The sequence below is a fragment of the Schistocerca serialis genome, chromosome 1 (genome assembly GCF_023864345.2).
Source record: "Schistocerca serialis cubense isolate TAMUIC-IGC-003099 chromosome 1, iqSchSeri2.2, whole genome shotgun sequence".
In the NCBI taxonomy this organism is placed as follows: Eukaryota; Metazoa; Arthropoda; class Insecta; order Orthoptera; family Acrididae; genus Schistocerca; species Schistocerca serialis.
Window position 1 is genome coordinate 527,455,612 of NC_064638.1, and position 13,347 is coordinate 527,468,958.

Below are 13,347 nucleotides of genomic sequence, written 5' to 3' on the forward strand. Positions count from 1 at the left end.
CTGTCTCGTTGTACATTCATCAAATGATCAAACCAATTGCAAATTGAGTTAGACAAAATGTCTGTATGCTGCGAAAAATACACTCCTGGAAATGGAAAAAAGAACACATTGACACCGGTGTGTCAGACCCACCATACTTGCTCCGGACACTGCGAGAGGGCTGTACAAGCAATGATCACACGCACGGCACAGCGGACACACCAGGAACCGCGGTGTTGGCCGTCGAAAGGCGCTAGCTGCGCAGCATTTGTGCACCGCCGCCGTCAGTGTCAGCCAGTTTGCCGTGGCATACGGAGCTCCATCGCAGTCTTTAACACTGGTAGCATGCCGCGACAGCGTGGACGTGAACCGTATGTGCAGTTGACGGACTTTGAGCGAGGGCGTATAGTGGGCATGCGGGAGGCCGGGTGGACGTACCGCCGAATTGCTCAACACGTGGGGCGTGAGGTCTCCACAGTACATCGATGTTGTCGCCAGTGGTCGGCGGAAGGCGCACGTGCCCGTCGACCTGGGACCGGACCGCAGCGACGCACGGATGCACGCCAAGACCGTAGGATCCTACGCAGTGCCGTAGGGGACCGCACCGCCACTTCCCAGCAAATTAGGGACACTGTTGCTCCTGGGGTATCGGCGAGGACCATTCGCAACCGTCTCAATGAAGCTGGGCTACGGTCCCGCACACCTTTAGGCCGTCTTCCGCTCACGCCCCAACATCGTGCAGCCCGCCTCCAGTGGCGTCGCGACAGGCGTGAATGGAGGGACGAATGAAGACGTGTCGTCTTCAGCGATGAGAGTCGCTTCTGCCTTGGTGCCAATGACGGTCGTATGCGTGTTTGGCGCCGTGCAGGTGAGCGCCACAATCAGGACTGCATACGACCGAGGCACACAGGGCCAACACCCGGCATCATGGTGTGGGGAGCGATCTCCTACACTGGCCGTACACCACAGGTGATCGTCGAGGGGACACTGAATAGTGCACGGTACATCCAAACCGTCATCGAACCCATCGTTCTACCATTCCTAGACCGGCAAGGGAACTTGCTGTTCCAACAGGACAATGCACGTCCGCATATATCCCGTGCCACCCAACGTGCTCTAAAAGGTGTAAGTCAACTACCCTGGCCAGCAAGATCTCCGGATCTGTCCCCCATTGAGCATGTTTGGGACTGGATGAAGCGTCGTCTCACGCGGTCTGCACGTCCAGCACGAACGCTGGTCCAACTGAGGCGCCAGGTGGAAATGGCATGGCAAGCCGTTCCACAGGACTACATCCAGCATCTCTACGATCGTCTCCATGGGAGAAAAGCAGCCTGCATTGCTGCGAAAGGTGGATATACACTGTACTAGTGCCGACATTGTGCATGCTCTGTTGCCTGTGTCTATGTGCCTGTGGTTCTGTCAGTGTGATCATGTGATGTATCTGACCCCAGGAATGTGTCAATAAAGTTTCCCCTTCCTGGGACAATGAATTCACGGTGTTCTTATTTCAGTTTCCAGGAGTGTAGAAATGACTCAAAACTATGAAAAGTGTGAAGTCATTCACATAAGTACTAAAAGGAATCCGCTGAATTTCAGTTACACGATAGGTCATACGAATCGAAAGGCTGTAAATTCAACTAAATACTTAGGGATTACAATTACTAATAACTTAAATTAGACCAGTCACATGTGTATGTGTATGTATATTGAACTGGGGACCTAGAAACGATAGAGAGGCTTCGTCCCCGCCGTAGCCCTCAGTGGTACACAACAGACCACAGCAGTCCACCAACCCCACCGCTGCCCCACACTGAACCTAGGGTTATTGTGCAGTTCGCCCCCCCCCCCCCCAATACCCACTCCCACCCCCAGGAACGTCTCACACCAGACGAGTTTAACCCTTTATGTTTACGTGGTAGAGTAATTATGGTGTACGCATAAGTAGAGACACTGTTTGCGCAGCAATCGATGACATAGTGTAACTGATGCGGAATAAGGGGAACCAGCCCGCATTCGCCGAGGCAGATGGAAAACCGCCATAAAAAGCATCCACAGGCTGGCCGGAATACCGGCCCTCGACACTAATCCAGCGGGCGGATTCGTGCCGGGGACCGGCCCGGCACGCCTTCCCGCTCGGGAAGCAGTTCCTTAGACCGCACGGCTAGCCGGGCGGGCAGCAATGACATAGTTAATGTTGTGGGGAAAGAAAACCAAAGACTGAGATTTATTGGCAGAAAATTTAGAAAATACAACAGGTGTACTAAAGATACTGCTTACGCTACGTTTGTCCGCCCTCTTCTGGAGCACTGCTGTGCGGCGTGGAATTCGCATCAGACAGGATTGACGAAGAGCATCGAAAATGTCCAAAGAAAGGGAGCTCGTTTGGTATTATCACGAAATAGGGGAGAGAGTGCCACGGATATGACATGCGAATTTGGTAGCAATCATTACAATAGAGGTGTTTTTCCTTGCGGCAGGACCTCTCATGAAATTTCAGTCAGCAACTATCTCCTCAGAGTGTGAAAATATTTTGTTGGCGCGTACTTACATAGGGAGAAATGATCATCATCACAAAATAGGAGAAATCAGAGCTCGCACGGGAAGATTTAAGTGTTCGTTTCTCCCTCGTGCTGTTCGAGAGCGAAACGGTAGAGAAATAACTTGAAGGTGGTTCGATAAACTCTCTGCCAGGCACTTAATTGTGAACTGTAAAGTAATCGTGTAGACGTAGATGTAGATGTACATGTTGAAGAAGGTGAATTCGTGACTGTAGAAAAGCTGTAAGTTTACGCTTTTGTGTTATGTGTGGCTCAGCCTTCATTTTAATTCTCAAGTTGAGTACAGCTGCGAGCTCACATGGAATCATGCTAAAAATCAAATGTGAGTTATTTGCTTTGCATGTATTGTTATACTCAAAGGACTACGCAAGAACATCGTTTATCCGGCTGCCATTAATCCAAATATCCGTTTTACCCGGATTCATTTTTTTTCATTTTCCTTTTTTTCACGCGAAAATGTCTGTGCAGCACGATACATGATAATGTACAGCTGTTAACTTGGCACCGCAGGTAGCATAGAGATCGCCGGTCCCACGTTTCCAGCTACCGTTCCTATGGTCAGCGTAGATATGTTTTTTATGGGGTTAAGAAGCTGTGCCGTTATTGTTAGTCTGTTCACGTGTTTTTAATGTGCAAATGGCTTTGAGGCGAAAGAAAGCGGTTGTTTTGATGGATAAAAGTTGGAAACAGTAAACAGCAAACAGTTAACATAGCTGCAGAACATAGCGTAGGGACATGAACTGTGTCAGACCGGAAGAAGAACCGAAGAGACATTGAAGACTTCCGTTTCAAAGTGGTGATTAAACACAGTTTTTACCATCGCGATACAATAAAGAAAGTAAGAAACTATTGTTTTGTTTCAGTGAGAAAAGAGAGCACAGTGTTTCTATATCTGGTCAATCCTGCAGTAATAGGCGCTAAACTTGAACAGTGAACTACCGGATGGCCATCCTAACTACACAGCCAGCCAAGGTTGATGGAAAGTTGATCATGGCAAACGCAGCTCCCAATGACGGGTGGAGGTTTATCCGCGGATACAGCGTCTGCAGAAAACTTCCGAAAAGAATTACAAGAAGTTATTTCCTTCGAAAACTTAACTTAGAGATTTTGCGTTTAGTAGAATATCTCCGGATGATCCTGATTTTCTGTAATCTGGATTACATCCGTTCCAACATCTACTCCAGATAAACGAGTTTCTTGTGTACTGTGTTTTTATTTTTATTATTATTATTATTTATTTTATGGCCTTCATTGGACCACTCTAGTCAAAAATACAAAGTTCTAAACAAGTTGTTACACAGGGATACAATTTGGTTCAACAATAACTTAATATGATATTTAGGTAATATAATTATTAGAGTCTATTCTTAGATGAAAGGTGTTTTGCTCTTCTGTCTGCCCAATATTTCTTCATTCTTTCAGATATTTTCTTTCTTTCTTTTTCTGAGACAACTCTTCCTGTACTCCTTTTATTGATTTTCATTTGTAGTCTGGTTTGCGGGTCTTGCACTATTCTGGTTTTCTCTGTCTTGTTTTTTAGGTCATCTACTGTAATTTGAAGTTCTTTTATATCTTCTTTAATTTCTGTGATCCATTTAATGTCGCTCTTGCTATTCCACAATTTTTGTATCATTTTTTTACTAATTCTGTTTTCTGGAGTTCTCATCAGATGTCCAAAGAATGAGATGCGTTTCTTCCTGATTGTGCTCATGACTGGTTCTATTTTCTTATATACTGTTTCATTTGATGCTGTTCTCCACTGTCCATTTATTTTACACTGTTTATTTATACATGCCCTAATTATTATTCTTTCTATTTTTAATATTCTGTCAATGTCTGCTGTATTAGTTGTTTTGAAGATAGTTTCAGCTGCATACGTTATTTCTGGTTGTGTAACTGTTTTATAGTGTTTTAATTTTGCATCTATAGATAGGCTTTTTTTGTTGTATGTAGTTTTGGTAATGTAATTTGCGTAGTTCAGTTTTTTTATTCTATTCTGCCATGATGGCTGTGTAACAAAACAAATGATCTTTTGTCGAATGTGTTGTTTAATAGCCTCTTAGGGGCCTCCAGAACTAGTTGTAGGGCACGATGAGGCCTCCGCAGGTCCCACTGCCCAGACTGCAGGTCAGAACTGGTCGCATGTCAGTAGCGGCAGCCTTGGACTGCGTCATACTGCAGCACTGGGCGACCGTGCGCTCGAGGTGCCGTGCGGTTGCGCCGCGAGCTGTCAGTGAGTCAGCGGACAACGCGGGGAGTGCCGTGGGGCCAAGCCACGCGCCACATGCCGCCTCACGGCACCTCTCCGCCCCCCCCCCCCCCCCCCACACACACCACTACTACTACTACTACTACTACTACTACATCATTAGGAGGCATGTGCCTAAGCCTTGTGCAATACAGGCTTCCTGCTAACTAGCGCCCTAATGGGACACGCAATGTTAGTTAGATGAGGCGTAAATAACTCTGGCAAAAGCTCAGATAAGTCATTTACGAATGTCAAAACAATGAAAATATCAAATTTTGCTTCTACATCTACATGCATATAGTGTAAGCCATCGGACGGTGCATGACGGAGGGCAGCACGGCTAATTATTATCTTTCCTGTTCCACTCGCAAAAGGAGCGAGGGAAAAACAATTGTCTAGATGCTTCCGTACGCAACCTGATTTATCTCGTCTTCACGGTCCTTACGTGAGATGCACGTTCGTGGCAATACAATGTGTATTGACAGCAACAGCGATCACACTTCCCTCGGGCACCCCTGGCGATATCCTTGTCACCGATGAGCACAAACTGTCCAGGACAACGTACTGGGTTCTGTTACGTAGAACGTCGTTGAGATACACAGCAGAGAAACTGTTCCATGCCCTCAGACTTTTGTAAGAAGCCTACAATGTGACTCTGTCGAACGCTCTCAGGAAATCTAAGAATATGGAATCTGTTGAGGCCCTTCGTACATTATTCGCAGGATACTGTGAAAAGGGCAAGCTGAGTTCAGCATTAGCTATGCTTCCTAAATCTGTGCTGATTTGTGGACAGGAGCTGCTATCTTTCAAGAAAATTGATTACATACGATCTCAGAATACGTTCACGAATTCTGCAGGAAACCGATGATCCGTTCTGCAGGAAACCGGTGATCCGTAATTTTGCGGGTGGGTTCTTTTACCCTTCTTATTTACGGGAGTCAGCTGCGCTTTTTCCCAGTCTCTCGGACCTTTCCGCTGTGCGAGAAATTCTCGATAAAGTAAGGGACCAATGGCGTATACTCTTGTAAATCCGAGATGGAATTCCATCTGGACCCGGTGGCTTTTTTCTTTGCAACTCTTTCACTTGCGTTTCAACATTAGGAATGCCTGTTTCTATTTCCTCCATATGGGAGTCTGCGCGACGATCAGAAAAATGTACTCGGATGTATGTATGATCCTCCTACGGGGATGATCTTTTTAAACGCGAAATTTAAAACCTCGTCTTTCCTCTTGCTGTCTTCGTTGTCGTATTAGACTGGCCAGCAAGTGACGGAATCGAAGCTTTTGACAAGCTTAGCCATTTTTACAGAACCAGAATATTCTAGGATTCTCGGTAAGATCTTTTGTTAACGTATGACGGTAGAAGTTTTACATTTCGTTCATCTATCTTTTTATACACACATCAATTTCTAGTAACTTCTACCTGTCAACATTTCTGCGTTCTTTTTCGAACCGCAAGTTTTCTCGGCATTTCCGAATTCTTTTATTAAACCACGGTGTGTCTCTTCCGACCTTAATCCACTTTCTCTTCACGTACTTCTCCAGAGCGCAATTTACAATCTGTTTAAACTTTGCCCATAATTCATCTACGCCCATCATATTGAAACTAAATGATGGCAATTTGTGGTCTTAGTAGGACGCTAACAACGACTTATCTTCTTTCCATCACAAAAACTCTTCTAGTTTTTCCATGGCTTTGTCAACATTCACGACCATTGTGGCCATGATACCGTGACTGCTATTCCTTTCTCTCTGCTGACAATGTCTAAGTCAGGTCTGTTTGTAGCTACGAGATCTGAAATATATCGACTGCGTGTAGAATACCTTGTAAGCATTTCTGAAGTTTATAGTAGGCTTCCGCGGCCGTATTCAGTAGCGACAAAACGTACGCTGTTGTTTACTAAACGGATTCGACCCTACAGGCGGAACACGCTCTCTGCGATACTCGTTTCAGTGGTCGTATCAGCGTATTTGAATGTACTAGCTGTTTCTTTTGTAGTGCTAACACATTCAGTTCTGTGGTTAGGCTTTTCTCCCAAATGAAATATATCACAAATAAACTAGTGTTTCAAGGTACGCTCTTTCCAGTTTGGTAGTAAGGCCAAAAACTGTGTCAAGCTTTTACAAAGCATAAAGTAGCTACATGATCACTGAATAATTCTTCCTAGTAGATTAAAACTGTGCGCCGGACCGGGACTCGAAAATAGGACCTCCCTCGACAGGGGACAAATTTCGGTACACAGTCGCACTAGCACATCCAGCAAATAGATTTCATCACACTCACAAGAAATCTATGAGTAAAAATTAATGTACATGTAACAGTCTAGTTCTTGATGATGGCAGCATGCTGCCGATACTTCTCTTGCCGATAAATATTGTTAAATAAAAGTGACTTAAGCTGAAAAATTATTATTTAAATTTTGTAGTACACTCGCTTATCTCAACAAATTCTGTGCACCATGGATAAGTGTAAGTTCTTACCTGTCTCAGACCTTCACTATCGCGAGCTGTACGCCTGCCGAGCCGGCGCAATGCAACCCGGCCGTCACGTTGTCTGTTCTCCCGGAACTGGAAGACGAGGCCATTCCAGCCCGTGCAGGAATACGGGGCCTTACCCTAAGTCCACCTAGTTGCACTTTCTACGTGAACATTAGTCCCAGGCGCCTCTATTCCTGGCTTAGTGGTCAGAAACAAAGTAAAGCAATAACCTTCTACACTACTTTCGTCCTATTATTGTCATTATTTTTTTATATACCTTGATTGACATATTTTTTATCTTTCTGCATATGGAGGCCCGGAAAATTTTAGAGAGTCAATCTAAAGTGTCTATATAAACAGATATGTCCATAAAGTTCCAGTGTAGTACGACAACATCTGATTCCAATCTATCCACAGTGGACAGATTATAGTTGAAAAGCTATTCACTGTTTAAATCAAATAGGCTGTCATTCCATCGAACTGAATTAAGTGATCATTTACGAGCAAGAGCTGAATTTATATGTGGCTGTGTCACAACTTCTACATTGCATGTGTCCCCCAATGGCCTGTGCCTCTCCCCCCTTACCATTCCATTCGCGTGTGATACGCGTGAGTAGCAACCGACGTTACCCGTCTCTACACGCCCGAGTTTCTCCTACTGCTTCGTCGCGATTATTAAATGATGCGTGTATTGAAGGAAGTTATGTGTTTTCGATTTGTATTGGAATGTAGGGCTGTGCTGGTGTGCCGGACAAAGGCGCTTTCCTTAAGGCGTCAAGCCCCCTCAAAGAAACAAGGAGCCATTCAGTTTCGCGGCGGGTAGGGCTCGTAATGTTTTGGCCCGTGTGTGTGTGTGTGTGTGTGTGTGTGTGTGTGTGTGACTGCGTGGTTGCGAGCGCGCGCGTGTATGTGAACCATGGTGAAGCGGGAAACTGACCACAATCCGTACAACATCCTGTGGTAGGAACTCTGCAGTTTCCCGTGGATCGTCATTTTTGTCATCGACTTCGCTGTTTCTTAAGTATCAGTGCATGAGAGCGCTTGTTGAGGATATCGCGGTTCCTTGTCACAATGTTGTGCTCGTTCGGCTGCGACGATTCTTCGCTTACGCCCTAGAACTCTTTCAGCCACGTTTTCCCGTTCTGTACGGGCCGCGCTTTGTAAGTCTTTGGTAATCGTGAACTTAGGGGTTGTGTTTCATCAGATTCCACAATATAAATTAACTACGGAAAGGAATATCCTGCAAGCTGTCCAAGTACTACTAAATTAGTCAATTGTATTATGCGTGTTTTTGTGTACGCGCCGGCAATAACTGAACAGTCTCAAAAATACGTTTTCAGAAAGGAGGCAGGTTAGAAATCACGCCCGACCAAAGTCGAAGAAATTAGAGACGGAGCACGACCTCGTACTGAAAAAGCATGAGGTAAGGAAAATCGGTCCTGCCTTTTGTTTGACAGACCAATTCGGCAATTACCTCACATGCATTAGGAATAGAACGGAAAACAAAAGTTCACATAACTTCTGAATACAAATCCTGTTTAAGCCCGTCAGTAATTTCTGAGGGTTATTTTTATACATATGCCTAAGACAGTGACTTTTGGCGCTACCTCATTTATTATGAATAAATAATCTTGATGACGCAACAATTTTTCTTTATTGTACGTTTCGACTCTCGACGTAACTACAAATAACATTACTTGTATTTCTTGTTTTGTTTTAAGTAAAAAGTGCACTTATTTTTGACGTAGTTTCCTGTGTGTCATTGCACTGTTAAGTTTTCTACAGGTTAAATTTTCCTTTGTTTACAAACCACTAATCTTCAGCTGCCGTAACCTCTTCATTCTGAGTCACAAATGCCCTTTGCTGTGCAGAATGGATGAAGTCAGAGGGTGCCAAACCTGCCGGGCTGTGGATATTCCAGTCATAAGTACTCTAAATCTGCGATGCATTCCACCGCCAGAGCTCCCCTCTGGGCAGGTACTTGTCCTTTGCGCGATGATTTGCTTATAATTTTGCAATCCAGACGGCTTCTCATGTATTGGTACAGACGACTTGTGTAGTATTAGCGAATTATTGTTTTGCTCGTTGCATATTAATGATTCTGAGATATGTGTGTGTTCAGCTGAAAAAAATACGATTTATGTTTTACCATCCGCATTTCGCATGACTTTATTAAGAAGCATCTTTAGTGGGAGAGGGTATAAATGTTGCATCACATGTATGCTTGCTTTACCGCACAGTTAACATAGTTTCGGTGCGGGCAACGGAGGGGCTAAGACCATTCTTTTTTTGTCTGCCTGGTTAGACCTGTGACACTGTTCTACTTACAGAAGTAAGACTACTTGTGAGCAGCATTCTCACCCTTCCACCATATTGTTACACCTATGCAAGAAAATCAGTAAAAGTCGCGTTTTGCATCGCAGAATGCACCTTTACAGCAAATGAAGTCCACTTCAGATGTTCTTGTGCAGGCCAGCGTTCCCTACACACTGCTCTGATTGGCATCTCACTTCTGCTGTGCTGTGATAGAGCCACGTATCGCTAAAATCTACAAATTGCGCTCAAGGTTAACTAGATTCTCTTATGTATTGTGTTTGAATTCTTATTCTCATTTACTTGTCGCCAGTATTCAACAAAACCGTAACGAATCCACGCGTCTTGTACACCTCTTTCTCACAGTTTATTTTTCAATAAAATGTGTAGTACTCTTTATCTCTGATATGCCTATGATACCATCTACGTATTTCATACACCTTTGGTGTACTTTTTCAATGTCTGCATTGTGGCGGTAGGTTCTGGACGCATTTCACAACGATAAGTGTCCGTGCTAAGTCGCCCATTTATCACTGCTAGATGGAGAGATTTACCCTCGCCTTTTTAATTTATCTGATCTCGGCTTGTGACAATAGATAGTAATGAGGGAAAGGAAGTGAAGTTGAGGGAGGAGAAATAAAAACTTTGAGGTTTACTGATGACATAATTTCGTTAGAAATGGCAAATGACTTAGATCAGCTGAATGGAATGGATGGCGCCTTGAAAAGATGTTATAATATCAGTCTCAACAAAAGTAAAGCTAGGGTAATGGAGTATAATATAATTGAATCAGGCGATGTAGAGGGAATTGGATTAGGAAATGAAACACTAGAAGTAGTAGACAAGTTTTGCTATTTGGGGAGCAAAATAATTGACGGCAGCGGAATTAATGATAAAATGTAGACTGCGTACAGAAAGCAAAGCTTTACTGAAGTATGTTCACATCTAATATAGATGGAAATGCTAGTAACTTATTTCTTAAGGCATCTGTAAGTGTAGCCTTATTAGGAAATGAAATGGGGACTATAAATAATGAAGCAAAGAAGAGGAAAAAAGCTTTTGAAATATGCTTCAGAAGAATCCTGAAGACAGGACAGGTACGATGGATAACAAAGTGGGGAGCTTTATGTCGCAGTCTGGCTAAAAGAAAAGGTTGGGTGCATAGACACATCAGGAGGCATGAACGAATAGTTAATTTGGTAATGGAGGGATCAAAATTGTAGACCAAGAGCTGACTACAATAAGTAGGTTCACACAGCTGTAAACTACAGCTATGCAGAGATGAAGAGGCAGTACAAGTTAGAATAGGGTGGAAAGCTGCATCCAACCATCTGTCAGACTAAACAGCATAACGAACGCGACACTATCAACAAACTCCACTTTAACATTTTGCTAGCTCATTTAGTCATGGTTCTCAGTCAGTGTTGTCACAGCTGTCTCATCGTCAGTAAAGTTAATGACGTTAATAGCAAACCGTCGCAGCTATCCGGGAATGAGTTTCCGCGATCACTTTCCAAGCTTGCTCTTCGATGGAGAAATCACACACTGGTTTGGACTGAGATGTGACTGTACCTAGTAAAGCGGCGAAGCTACTTTCCTTTAAGGCCGGATATAAGGTTCCCTTTGTCAAGTAATAAGTCTCTGACGTAAGGGAGCCATAGTTTTTGCACTGAGCTCAGCTTCCCGTCTTGTGGCGTAACTAGGTTAACTGGCGCCAAGGGGAAACTACACTTTGCGCCTCTTCCGTCCTTTTCTGTCGACCGCTTTCCATTTCTTGTTTAATTCTCACTCACATCTCTCTTCTCAACCGTCCTCAGTATTTTAGGTGAGAGTAATTTTTAGTCTGGAAGTCTGGACTCTTACTAGAAGTCACTAAGCATCCAATTCCACCCAAGCCGTCAAAACCTGCAAATTGTTATGAAAATGCAATGAACCGGGTACAAGTAACTAAGGAAAAGGTACACATTTCAAACATTACTTTTTTTTGTACTTCACAATTAATAACAACGAACAACATAGTCCAAAGTCACATTGCTTAAAACAGTAAGGAAAATCGTTTTTCATCGTTTCATTATAGAGGCAGGCAACGCTTTAACAAACAAAACAACAAACACAAAAATACTCTTCACACTGCTGTCGCACTGTTACACTATGTGATATCGCATTTATTTTGAGTCTTCGAGACGAGAGACAGAAATGACATATCATCACTCCCTCTGTACAAGAATAATTTTAGGTGAGATTAATTTTAATGCAACGCCTTTCAAACTGTAATTGGTGGTGACCGTTAGAGAGACGCAAGTATTACAGAGATGTTTCGTGAACTCAAATGAGAATCCCTGGAGTGAAGACGACGAAGTTCTTTCCCCGAAGCACTACTGCGAAAATTTAGAGAACGAGCATTTGAGGCCGACTGCAGAACGATTCTACTGCCGCCAACGTGCATTTCGCCTAAGGATCACGAAGATAAGATACGAGAAACCTGGACTCATACGGAGGCATATAGGTAGTCGTTTTTACCTAGCTCTATTTTCGAACGGAACAGAAAACGAAATTACTAGTTGTGGTACCTGGTTCCCTCTGCCACACACTGTACGGTGACCTGCTGCGTACGTATGTAGATTTAGGTGTAGATCCCGGTAGATGAAGAGATGCCCACTGAACTCATTTGTAATACAGACATAAATTTTTGTAGGTAAAATCGTTTAGGATAGCAACAGAAAATAGTGACTATTCTGACAGTCTATTTTCATCTTGATGGGACCGAGTTTTTCAGTAAGATCCAGCAGGATCACTCGGCTTAACTGTTAGCGGTGTCTTGGAGCAATCAACACATACATAGTGCCTATCCTGACAGTCTATTTTCTTCTTGATCCAGCAGGATCACTCGGCTTCACTGTTGGCGGTGTCTTGGAGCAATCAACACATACCGTCATTGTCCATCACAGAGGGCGTCGTGGGAGGCGCCGTCTTGGCGAAAGTCTGACTCCACGGTCTCAGACTTACAGGAGCAGTGCGAGTCTTTGAAAAGCGAGTACGGCGTTTACTGTTCGAGACGTAGCTAATCTATTTGACAGGAAGACTATCGGCCGCCATCTGGATAACGCGGTGAAATGCTACGAGCTACAGGCTAAGCAACATCCCATCGTGCTCAAATGATGGTCTTCGTTACCATATTTCTTCGTCTCAACCATATAGTGAATTCCTTGGTATCATTTTGTAACTTTAATTTTTAATTGACGCTTGATCGATGTGGAGGCTGATACTGAACACTAGTCAGCTCTTTCCTCCCGATTTCAGTGCTTAATATTCTTCTTCCTATTTGTATTTAAATCTTAAATGCAGAATACATTTCAATAAACGAGTAAATTTGGACTCCTCCCATTATTAAGCCTTCCTGTTAACTCACATCTCCGAAACGGATGTTCAGAATTGCTTAATTTACGGTTATAATACACGTTTTACACGACTGACCTTCTGGTCGACCACTCGTTGTGGGTGCGCATCATGTGTTCGCGTGTCAATCAGCTGTCAACCAAGTCGCGAATAAGAGAGAGATGTCAACAATCAAATGACTGTGCTGAATGCAGAGTTCTAAAACATCTCAAATTACGTACACAACTGGTAATGCTCTTGTGCTTGTGCTTCCTTTGCACATAGATTCCTGAAGATGGAAGTTGTGGTGTCACATATCGATACGCCCTACCGTCGACTGTAAGTTCGTTACGGAACTAAAAGGTCCTGTCTGACGTCGTTAGTGATCGCGCGAGA

General features: G+C 43.8%; 1 protein-coding gene across 8 annotated transcripts in view; it reads left to right on the top strand.

Moving 5' to 3' along the window:
• LOC126474800 (AF4/FMR2 family member lilli-like) overlaps positions 1-13,347 on the top strand; it is a 488,119-nt gene that overhangs the window by 185,267 nt on the left and 289,505 nt on the right. The window lies entirely within an intron of this gene.